Below are 12,500 nucleotides of genomic sequence, written 5' to 3'. Positions count from 1 at the left end.
TCCTCCCCCTCCTTTCCCTCCCTCCCTCCCATCCTCCCTCTCCCTTCCCTCCCTCCCATCCTCCCTACCATCCTCCCACACCCTTCCCTCCCATCCTCCCTCTCCCTTCCCTCCCTCCCTCCCATCCTCCCTCCCATCCTCCCTCTCCCTTCCCTTCTCTCCCTCCCATTCTCCCTCTCCCTTCCCTCCCTCCCTCCCTCTGCCAGCCAAGTAGAGCAGCACCACTTGGCTGCGCGGGACGCCTACCTGGCTCCCCCCCCCCCTGCCCCCCTCCCCAGAGGCGGCGGCATGAAGGGTCGCTCGCTGAGAGGAGTCAAGGGATGGATTTAGAATATATGTGAGAGTGGTTTGCATGTGTTGTTTTAAAGGGAGGAGAGGGGTGGGAGGGGGGGAGGGGAAGGGGAGAGGGCGTAGGTATGGTTGTAAGTAGCGTGTGTTTGTGGGCGTGTCGTGTTGCTTCTGGATTGATTGTGTTGGGTATGTTGCGTTTTTGTTTTGTTTGTGTGTGTCTGTGTCAGTGTCTGTGTCCGTAACGTATATATGATCACAGGTATAAGACCCTTTATAAGACCTTGTCAGTAAAATAAGTAACAATCATTAAGTCAGCCGAAAGGTGAAAATTGAAGCTTGTTTGTTTATCTCAATCTCGGCCGTCGCGGTTGATGTTCGCGTATCATCTTCCCTGTTGACATAACAGCCCCCCCCCCCCCCGCAAACCCTCATCCCTTCACCCCTCCCCCCCTCCATCATCCCTATTCCTCCCTTAAACCTCCCCTCCCACCTCTCTCCCGACGTTTCTTCTCTCCCTTCCTTCCCTTATCCCCCCACCCTCTCTACTCCTTTCTTTACTACCTCTTGCCCTCCTCTTCTTCTATGTCTTCCTCTTCCTCCTCCCTTCCTCCTTTTCTATCTCCGCCCCCTTTTCCCCTTTCCCCCTCCCCCTCCACCCCCGTCCTCTCCTCCTATGCCCCTGTCCCATTCATCACCTTTCCTCCTTCCCTTTCCCCTTCCCTTTCTTCCCTTCCATCCCCCTTTCACCTACCCCCTCCACCCCCCTTCCTCTTCCCCTATCCCCTTCCCCCTACATCATCTTTCCTCCTTCTCTTTCCCCTCTTCTCTTCCATCGCCCTTCTCTCCCCCTATCCCCTTACCTCTTCCTCCCTCCCTTCCTCCTCCTTTCTCTATCAACCTCGCCCCCCCCCTCCACCCCCCTTCCTCTTCCCCTTACCCCTTCCACCCCTCTTCCTCCCTCCCTTCCTCCTCCTTTCTCTATCAACCTCGCCCCCCGCCCCCCCTCTTCCACCCCACCAGACCTGATGACGCAACGATACAGCTGATCGTGTTGAGCGTGAGTGTCTTGCGTTGTCCGAGCCAGGTGGGTAAACACTGCAAGGTGCAGTGCAATCCTGTGCGCTCACGGGGATGACCTGGTCGTGAGAAGATGTGGAAGGAGAGATAGAGAGAGAGAGTAAGGAGAAAGTTTGATTGTTAATACGGACAGAGGGGCGAAAAAATAGAATAATGAAGAAGAAGTAAAAATAAATAGTAACCATGGCACAGCTCATCTTTCTCTTGGAATCGAAAAGCAAGTCTTTAAAGTGACGTCATTGGCGTATCACTAATTACCCCACCCCCCACTCTTACCCCTGCAAACATAAATGTGAACCAACACTGGATTTATGGAGCGGTGTATCGAGGAATATACATCTATAAGAAAAGCAATAGTTTCGATAATGATGTAATATATGGTAACCAAGAAGGAAAATTACTAGCTTCCTGAACAGATCTACAGTTAGTCGTTCGTCATTCATTGCCTTTTCCCGGAGCGACTGGCGAGCGTGGTTGCCAGGCTGGTTGTGCAATTGCCTCCTCCGAGTCAGTCAATTGAGGGGCAGGAACTATTAGAGGACTAGATCCATTAACAAGCTAGAACAATGGTTCCCCGCCCAGACCCGGGGAGGTAGTCTGGCTTTCCACGAGTCGAGTTCAAAGCTGTAAGAGGCTCCGGCGTAAGATTTTCAAAACGTCTTTCTTATTAGTTCTGATATCTATTGCACCATTTAATTAGGGCTTACGGCTTTCATCTGAAACACACACTCGTTGTTAGGTGATGAGTTGGGTTGCTGAGCAGACAGGCAGACTTTTCAAGATCTGGGGATCCGTTGGGAAAGGCATTTAGATCTCGTGGTTCTTGGCAGTGGCCATGGAAACCACTGCTCTAGAAGCGACGGCATGAACCGTAAGTCACGCAGAACCATTAGCATACTGTCACAGTAGGTATGTATGGGTGAAGTTCTGAGTGACCGAGGTACAATGAAGTCATTATAATGTTTTGTATGATTTTTTACTTATATGCCATTTGGAATTTACGAGGTACGTCTTAGAACCTTTTACATGTTTATTAATCTAGCCTAATATGCGCGCGAAAGACGATGGTCCCATAAACGTTTTACGGATCGTAGGGACACACCTGACTGGAGAGGTAAAACATAAAAACGTACAAATATTGATAATAAAGATGATTATGATAATAGTGATGATGATGATAATAACACCGCCACCAGTAATAATGATAAAGACGAAAATACACCTAGATAAATCGATACTTTTTTCAGCGCAGATAAAGCCTGAACGCGATGCAACACAACAACCCAAACATCCACAACCCGAAGCGAGACGAGGGCGATTTGGTTGAAAAAGATTGAAATAAATAAATAACTGATATCACAGCGCGCTCGACATCATTTTAGTGGACGTGGCAGCCTTAACTACAACGCATTTCACAACATCATTAACGCTACATTTAACGGGTCTCGCAGCGAGTGTTTTCGGGGAAGTAAAAGTCCCGTGAAATCATTTTTGTGACGGTCGGGGCGGGTGTGGCCTCCGAGAGGTCGTTTGTCAATTATGCTTTATGGAGGCCGCGTTTGGGAGCTCTGTGCGTGGATGTTTATCTACAGCTGTTGCCGGTGATTGGCGTGGCTGACGACGTTTACGTATGTTTGTGAATATATACATATAAATATATATATATATTTATATATATATATATATATATATATATATATATATATATAGTATGGTGTGTTGTGTGTGTGTGGTGTGTGTGTGTGTGTGTGTGTGTGTGGTGTTGTGTGTGTGTGTTGTGTGTGTGTATTGTATATTGTATGTATATATATATATATATATATATATATATATATATATATATATATTATATATATATATATATATATATATATATATATATATATATATATATATATATATAATATATAACATATATGATATATATATATATATATATATATATATATATATATATATATATATATATATAGTATATGTGTGTGTGTGTGTGTGTGTGTGTTGTTGATTTACATGATATTTGGATGTGATAGGGAGATTTTTCTCTCTCTCTTTGTAGATATATATAACCCACTATACACAAAACATACTTTTTTATTAGAAGATGAGACAACAGTTCGAAATCCACCTGGATTTCATCTTCGGGTCTGACCTGAAGATGAAATCCAGGTGGATGTCTCGTCTTCTAATAAATAAGTTTTGTGTATAGTGGGTTTATCTGCCATTTTATCAACACGGAAGAGTGTTTTGCCAGTTATATTTATATATACATATATATATATATATATATATATATATATATATATATATATAATATATATATATATATATATATATATATATATATATATATGTATATTATATATATATATATATATTATATATATTTATATATATGTATACATAAATACGTAAATAAAATGATATCAACCAAACGCAGTCAGCCACACCAATCCCCAGCAACAGCTGCGGGTGATGTAAAGCAGTCAGAGGCACCGCTGCTGATCAGAAAAGAAAATGGAAATTGTGTTAATGTCTCCATTAGTTGGCGAGTGAAGTTATGTAAACATGCATGTGCAGATTTACATGAAGTTGCAGACTGATTGTTATGACTCGCTGACTGTGGCAGGCGAGGTCTAGTTTCCATTCATTATTCGAAGCCAAGTAAGAGCGAACACCTGTTGCGTGTTGCGAGGGTGATACAGAACTCTTTTTTCGTTTCGTCTCTCTTGGCCTCAGCCTCTGATGAGCGCTGGAGATTAGAGTAATGGGAGTTTGCACTATCGGTGTATTTCCTGTAGAACTTTGGTGGTTAAATAATATTAGGCCGATCTCTCTCTCTCTCTCTCTCTCTCTCTCTCTCTCTCTCTCTCTCTCTCTCTCTCTCTCTCTCTCTCTCTCTCTCCTTCCTCTCTCTCTCTCTCTCTCTCTCTCTCTCTCTCTCTCTCTCTCTCTCTCTCTCTCTCTCTCTCCCTCTCTCTCTCTCTCTCTCTCTCTCTCTCTCTCTCTCTCCTCTCCTCTCTCTCTCTCTCTCTTCTCTTCTCTTCTCCTCTCTCTCTCTCTCTCTCTCTCTCTCTCTCTCTCTCTCTCTCTCTCTCTCTCTCTCTCTCTCTCTCTCTCTCTCTCTCTCTCTCTCTCTCTCTCTCTCTATCCCTCACTCTCTCTCTCTTTCTCTTGATTTCTTCCTCGCTTCTTCTTATATTTCCCTCACATACATCACTTCATTGTTGTCATAGCCTTGTTGTGTCTGTGGGTTGCAACTGACCGCTAGTGAAAGGGAGTTGCAGGGTGGGAAGCAGGAGCAGGAGGTAGGGGGGGGAGTAGGGAGAGTAGTAGATGGGGTAGGGAGGGTGTAAGGGGGTGGTAGGAGGGGTAGAGGGGGTAGGGAGGGTGGGGAGAGTGGTAGGGGGTGGTAGAGAGGGTAGGGAGGGGGTAAGGGGGTGGTAGAGACGGTAGAGGGGTAGAGGAGGGGGAGAGTGAGGGTAGGAGGTAAAGGGGTAGGGAGGGTGGGGAGAGTGGTAGAGGGGGTATGGAGGGTGGTAGAGGGGGTAGAGAGGGTAGGGAGGATGGGGAGAGTGGTAGGGGGTGGTAGAAGGGGTAGGGAGGGTGTGGTAGAGAGGGTAGAGAGGGTGATAGAGGAAGAGGGGAGAGTGGTAGGGGGGTAGGGGTAGGGGTAGGGGTAGGGGTCGCTTACAAGACCTGTCGTTCCTATTGACGCGGGCAAGGTCAACGCAGCGTCTTAATTCCCTCGTCTTCTCCGCCAACCCCGGCGCGACGAGCCTTTCGTGTCGGAGGCTACTTCTCCTGGAGGGCCGACAGCCTTTCGTACTTGTATTGCGTGCGGGCGTGCGTGCGGGCGTGCGTGCGGGCGGGCCGTCTGGGTCACGCAGAGCTCCTTTTGGCTCGCTTGCTCTTTAAGCTCTCTCTCGATTTTTTGTTTTCGCTTTGCTCGTGCTTTCTTGTTTTCTTTTCTCTGTCTCTCTCTTCCTTTGCCTTGCTCTCTCTCTCTTTCTCTTTCTCTTCTTTCTCTCTCTTTCTTTCTCCTCTCCTCCTCTCTCTCTTTCTTATTTCTTCCTCCTCCTCTCCTCTCTCCTCCTCCTTTTCTATCTCCTCCACCTCCTCCCCATTCTCCCCTTCCTCCTCCTCCTCCTCCTCCTCCTCCTCCTCCTCCTCCTCCTCCTCCTTCCTCGTATCCTAACCCTTCCCAGAGAGAAACAGAAGCCCTTCAGATCGCTCCTGCTAATTGGTATAGGAATGCAGATATGAACTGATAACTATTGACACACATACGTATTTTTTCCTCTCTCTCTCTCTCTCTCTCTCTCTCTCTCTCTCTCTCTCTCTCTCTCTCTCTCTCTCTCTCTCTTCTCTCTCTCTCTCTCCTCTCTCTCTCTCTCTCTCTCTCTCTCTCTCTCTCTCTCTCTCTCTCTCTCTCTCTCTCTCTCTCTCTCTCTCTCTCTCTCTCTCTCTCTCTCTCTCTCTCTCTCTCTCTCTCTCTCTCTCTCTCTTACTCTCTGTCTCTTTTTTTTTTCTCTCTCTCCCCCTCCCTCCCCCTCCCTCCATCTATCCCTCCCCTCCCCTCTCCTCCCCTGCTCTCTCTGTCTCTATTTATCTCTCTCTCTCTCCCGCTCTCGCCCTTTTTCTCTGGACTGGGTCTCGCGTGCCCGCCTACGCATCCCTTTTGGCCAATGATACCAATTCCATTGCCTTAACTTCGTCCGGATCGCATGCCAGTATTGCAACAAAAAGATCATTTGCAGTTGCAACATCCTCGTTGTGTACCTTTTATTGCGTCTTAGAACACGGTGCACAGTCTCTTTATCTAAGGTTTATTGTTATTGTTTATTGATAATAGTAGAACTTAAAGTAGTATTAGTATTATGGTTTATTGTTGTCATTGACACACAGGCGCCGGGGACTGTCTAATGTTTTTTTGTTTTTGTTTTTTTCATGTAATGCTTTCACAAATGTTTATATAGTCATCAAGAATTCAGTTATTAGGCCTAGTCATCAAGAAGCCAATTATTAGGCCTACCTGACTTCACCTGTTTACTGCATTCCTTAAATTTTCGGGATTTTTTTTTCTCTCACTGTTATTATCGGTATTAACGTTATTATTAAACAGGTTAATTCAGGCAAGCCTTCTAATGGATTCGTGGCGACTATGAGCTTGTGGAACCATCTATGTGTAAAAAGTGATGATAAAAGAAAAAGTGATGATTAAAGCAATCTATAGTGGACTCCAGGGTTCAGCGGGTCAGTATTCGGAGCAGAATCATTATTTTTAATTAAAGTGGCTGGTGTGTTTACTGTTGTTGATACTGTTGCTGTCGAGTGGCCGAGGGTACAGCATTATGGCTTTCGACCTCTGGGGAAAAATCTGTATCCGCGTCTGCTTCGTGTGACGTCGTGGGCATCAGAGTGGTCTCGTGTGGCTGTTCGTCTATTCCCTTTCCACCCTCGGCATCATTCACTCATTTGAAGTGTTATGTGAAAACGATTATACTTCAAGATATCAAGAAACGGAAATAGTGGGAGGAAAGGCGAGAGAGATGAAAGAGATTGGTGATATATGAGGTCCAGTGCATGTGTGTGTTTGTTTGTGTGTGTGTGTGTTTGTGTATGCATACAGTGCACATGTTAAAGACATAACTAAACAGACACATATCAGCCCCCCCCCCTCAGACAGACGGGCCTTCGACGCCACTACAGTCTCACGCCGACCCTCTCTCGGTCTCGAGATTTCGCGGTCGCGTAGAAAAAGGACGTTCGAGATCCTTCCCGTTTTTTTTTTCTATCTTTCTGTTTTTGTTTTTTTTTCAAGACATGGAAACGTTTTTATAGATAGACATGTCACGTCAAATCCAGAATCACGTCGCACATGGAGATATCTCTCCGGAACTGCAAGACTGAACCCGACATGTCGTTAGTTTTCGCCGCTGTCATGCAGAGAACTGGTTGGAGCTTCAGTCATTTTCCCCTTGTTGTTTTTAGCTTTATTTTCAGGATTCACTTTAGTTATTATTGGGAGAAGTTTTGGGTATCGGGTATAAGTTAGAAATCCAATATGATGAAAATTTCAGGGCAGAAAAAAAAGACTTAGGAAGTAATGAAACAAGTTCAGTATAAATCCACGTTACTAAAGCTAAAAGGAACGCCAGTCGGTTACGAAGTGTCGCAAGAGAATCATAACAGAACACACTCGCAAGAAGAGAAACGCCATGCGCATGACGCGCGTTCGGGGGCGGGGCGGCGGGAGGCGGGAAAAACGCCACGGTGAGGATAGCTCTGGGAACAAGATGCCGCCTTTGCGTGCCAAGCACAGCCTTCGGTGCCAAAAAGGGGGTAGGGTGCCAAAAGGGGGTTTGAGGGGGAAAAGGTGCCAAAAGGGGATTTGAGGGGGAAAGGGTGTCAGAAGGGGATTTGAGGGGGGAAGGGTGCCAAAGGGGGATTTTGAGGGGGAAGGGTGCCAAAGGGGGATTTGAGGGAGAAAGGGTGCCAAAGGGGATTTGAGGGAGAAAGGGTGCCAAAGGGGGATTTTGAGGGGGAAGGGTGCCAAAGGGGGATTTTGAGGGGGAAGGGTGCCAAAGGGGGATTTGAGGGAGAAAGGGTGCCAAAAAGGAGGTTGAGGGAGGAGAGACATGAAAAGAGTTTAAGGGAGAAAAAAGGGTGAAGGGGGAATGGTGCCAAAAGAAGGGGGTCATGGAGAAAGGATGCCAAACGGGGGTTAAGGGGGAAGGGTGCCCAAAAAACGGGCAGGGAGGAATGGTGCCAAAGAAAGGTTAAAGGGGAAGGGTACCACAAAAGGGGTTAAGGGGCAATAGTGCCGAAAAGGCGATCAAGGGGAATGGTGCCAAGAAAGGGGTTAAGGGGGAATGGTGCCAAAGAAGGGGGGCTGAAGAGGGTGGCAGAAAGGGGGCGAGAGGAGAGGAAGGGGAAGGAAAGTGCCAACTGTCATGACACGAAAGGCAGGCCCTGTATTTTCTCTCTCCTTTTTTTTCTCTTTCCTCCTGGCAGTCTCTGTGGACCGAGTGTCAAGTGCAAGTGCCAGCGAGGTCATAATGACTCGAAGCTGGGGTTTCTTCTGTTCGTGCGAGGAGGAGGAGGGAGGGGGAGGGAGGGGGAGGAGGGGTGGCTGTGCTGTTCTTCTGACGCTTCATCGCACGCGCTGTCGAGTTCCGTTTGCTATTCTCTTCCTCTCTCTCTTCCTCTCTTTCTCTCTCTCCCTCTATCTATCTATTTATCTGTTTATTTATCTTTCTATCGATCGATCTATCCCTTCTTTTTCTTCTTCTTCTCTCTCTCTCTCTCTCTCTCTCTCTCTCTCTCTCTCTCTCTCTCTCTCTCTCTCTCTTTCTCTCTCTCTCCCTCTCTCTCTCTCTCTCTTCTCTCTCTCTCTCTCTCTCTCTCTCTCTCTCTCTCTCTCTCTCTCTCTCTCTCTCTCTCTCTCTCTCTCTCTCTCTCTCTCTCTCTCTCTCTCTCTCTCTCTCTCTCTCTCTCTCTCTCTCTCCTTTTAAAGTCTTGTCAATCAAAGGCAAAAGAACTCCACGAGAGCGAGCGAGAATCCCAGTTAAGATTCTGTTATTCTATAAACATCGCTGAGATTCTGCCACACAAAAGACGTACTGCATCGGCAAGCGGGAAGGACAGAGGTGTTGCACGCAAAATCCCCGACTTCATTTGCATTGCATCTTGTACCATATTCCGTCAGTAATTAGAAATGTATGAGTTCCACGCCCGCGTAAACATCTCCCTGTCTTGCTTCCCGTCTCCACATAGCGGACCCGGAAGTACATATGGAGCATAGCAGCGACGTGTTTGTGTGTTTGTGTGTGTGTTGTTATTGCACCTGTATCTGCGGCGGCATAGCTACGGGACAAGCCAAAGGCCGGAGGCTATTTTCGGCTGTGCGTGTTTTGTTTTGGTTTTCTTTCTTTTCTTTCTTCTTGTATTGTTGTGGGAGTCGTTTCTTTGTTTTTATTCTTGTTTATGTATTTGTTTATTGAGAGGACTGTTTTTTTTTCTATTTATTTATATGATTTTACTTTTTCTGTATCGTAATATTCGGGGAATTGCAGGGACATCAAGAGGTAGTTGTTGGCACCCTAGACTTTCTCTTGGTGATGTTTCCCTCTTTCTTTTGTATCTTCGCTTTTCTTTTCTCTTTCTCGCCCTTCCTTTCGTCCATTCGCCCCTTCCTCTTCTCCGACTCACTCTCTCCTCTTATTCTTATCGCCCCTTCCTCTTCTCATTCTCCTTTTACTCGTCCCTTCCTCTTCTGACTCCCCTCCTCCTCTTATACTCCCCCTCTTCATTTTCTGCTTCTCAACTTTTCCTCTTTTTCTATTCGCCCCTTTCTCTTCTTCTTCTGCCTTTCCTCTTCTTCCTCTTCTACTCGTCCCATCCTCTTCTGCTTTTTCTCTTCCTCCTCTACCTCCCCTCTTCATTTGCTGCTTCTCGCCTTTCTTTTCGCCGCTTCCTCTTCTTCCTCGACCATATATTTCCTCTCCTCTCACCCACCTCCTCCTACCCCCTCCCCCCCCTCCTCCTCGGGTTGCATTTATTTAAGTGTAACTGAATCGAGTGTTTGGTAACCATGAGCTTTTGTGCTGCTAGAAGGGGAGGGCGGAGGGAGATAGGGGGGGAGGTGAGAGGAGAGGAGGAGGAGGAGAGGTCGAGAGGGGTAAGGGGGGTGGGGAGGGAGAAGTGATGGAGAAGTGGGAGGAAAGATGTAGCGGAGGGGGAGAGAGGGTGGGGCGAGCGGTGAGGGGGAAGGGGTAGAGGGGAGGGGGAGGGAAGGGTAAGGGGTGAAAGGGTGAGGGGAGAGAGGGTCGAGAGGGGAGGAGGGGGAAGGGATAGAGGAAAGGGGCGCTCCTCTTCGCGCGCGCGTGTGTGTTCCCTTTTAAGGCAAACAGGTTGTTGACACGTTGATGGCGGACACGAGGAGGGCGTGAGAGCACGGCTGTCCTTCCTCGGCGCCAGGAATGCCTCTTGTCCTTGCTCGAGTCCCATAGGCCCCGAGGCTTGAGGTCGTCCTTCAGCTAGGGGCTTCGTCTCTGCCTCTTTGGCGTTTGTTTGTGAAGTCGTGGCTCGTTTGGTTTTGATAGTGTCTTTGTTTTGTTTGTTTGTTTGTTAGTGTTAGGGTTATTTTACTTTTTGTTGTATCTTTGTGTTTTTCTTTGTTTTTTTAGTGAATTCGGGGCTATTCTGTGTTTGTTATTCTCTCTGTGCCTTTTCTTCGATTTGGTAGTGAATTGTTGGCGTCTTTGTCTTTGTTTATGGATTTGTTTGTGGATTTTTGTTCCGCTTGGTAAAGTTATTTATGTTTGTTTGTTTTTTTGTTATGGGGGTTGGGGGGGGTCCGCATTAGCCTCATAAGCCGACCCACGTTGACGTTCGGAAGGGCATCCAGTCGGCCGAGCGGGACAATAATACCCGTTCCAGAGTCCCGTAAGAGCCGCCTTATTCGCGGAGACAACAGACCGAAGGAACATAACAGGATCGTCGTCTTCATCGTCTTCATCGTCTCCATCTCGGTCACTGACGATAACTATTCCTTCCGTGATTTAAAAAAAAAGTTCGTCGCAAATAATGATGAAAGAGTCTTAAAAAAGGGTTGGATCCTTCCGAGATGTGTGATTAACGGTTCGACGTGACGCTTTCATTGGCATTACGTATTTTTGCTGAAGGTTTTAGCGTAAAGTTGAGACGCGTTTTGTATTGTGAAATTATTCGTTCTTTGCCATACTTTTCCTATAGTCTGACGTATGAATTTTATACTGCTTGATTCTTATCATGAAATTATATCATTAGCCGTATTATTTTTATTAATGTTACTATCATTATCTTTATCATTTTTATCGTTATTATCATTATCAATCAGTATTTATATTCGTTTTTTTCATTATTATTATTATTATGTTATTATCTTATCATTATAATTACTATTACCGTTATTATTTTTATTGCTTATTATCACTACCATAACTCGACATTAATATAGTTATTGTTGTGGTCGTTTTTGTCATTATGGCTATTATTATGCAGTCAAGCCATATCCGACTGGTGCTTGCAGAGGCGATTGCATCGCAAGAACTCTTCAAAGAGGCGTGCAATTAGTCCCCACCTGTCGCCGCCAGATTGCATCTCGCCAGTGAACCGTGTGTCCGCAGCATCCACTGATCTTTCGCAGATGAACTGCCTCGCGCTCAAGATTAGTTGGCTGGGCGGGGCGCTGAGGGCCGCCCCTAAGGGCACTTCCGGGGGGCCAACAGGCTGTGGTGTTGATGGTGATGATGATGATGACGAGGAGGATAAGGGGGAGGAAGATGATGACGGTGATGATAATGAGGATGGTGATAAAGATGATAATAAACGATTATTTGTGTTTATTAGGGGCTTTTGCTTTCTCCCTTCACCGTTGGGGCCAAATCGGATTATTTTTCAGATATATCCTTCTGTTTTCTTTTATTATTTATACACTTTTATTTTAGAAATGCAAATTGAGCTTGATTTTTTTTTGTCGACCATTAACAGTATGGTATTGGAGAGATTGACATGGACTCGGATAACAGGAATTATACCCTTGAACTCAGACTATTAATACAAAATCCTAAGTTATTTCCATCGTCCGTACACAAGCGACACTAATGTACTGATACACAAACCACCTTGTTTGCCTTCCATCGGCTCGCAGAACAAGAGTTAATGAGTTAATGATTAATTATCCGGATGCCACGAGGGATAATCCGGATGGGCTTCGAGGGGTGGGGGGGAGGGGAGGAGGGGGGGCGATGACCGGATACTCTCGGATTGAATTAGACGGTTTGTTATGACGGGCTTCGGCCTAAGACGGTGCTCTTTCATAGCATTCCTTGAATATTTCCGATGCGACGCTAATATGTATTGTGTGTGTGTATGTTTGTGTGTCTTTGTGTTTGTTTGTGTTGTGTTTGTGTGTGTGTTTGTGTTTGTTTTTGCGTGTATGTGTTTGTGTGTTTGTTTTTGCGTGTGTCTTTGTGTTTGTGTTTGCGTGTGTGTCTTTGTGTTTCTGTTTGCGTGTAATGTGTGTGCGCGAGTGCGTGTGTGTTTATGTGTGCGTTTTCTTGGCGAATCGTATGTATTTCTGTCCT

General features: G+C 46.1%; 1 protein-coding gene across 3 annotated transcripts in view; it reads left to right on the top strand.

Moving 5' to 3' along the window:
• LOC122259674 (1-phosphatidylinositol 4,5-bisphosphate phosphodiesterase epsilon-1-like) overlaps window positions 1-12,500 on the top strand; it is a 159,622-nt gene that overhangs the window by 98,768 nt on the left and 48,354 nt on the right. The window lies entirely within an intron of this gene.

The sequence above is a fragment of the Penaeus japonicus genome, unplaced genomic scaffold (genome assembly GCF_977035675.1).
Source record: "Penaeus japonicus unplaced genomic scaffold, GWHDUDI00000001_assembly GWHDUDI00000037, whole genome shotgun sequence".
Taxonomy (NCBI): domain Eukaryota; kingdom Metazoa; phylum Arthropoda; class Malacostraca; order Decapoda; family Penaeidae; genus Penaeus; species Penaeus japonicus.
This window is presented reverse-complemented; position numbering and strand designations above follow the sequence as displayed.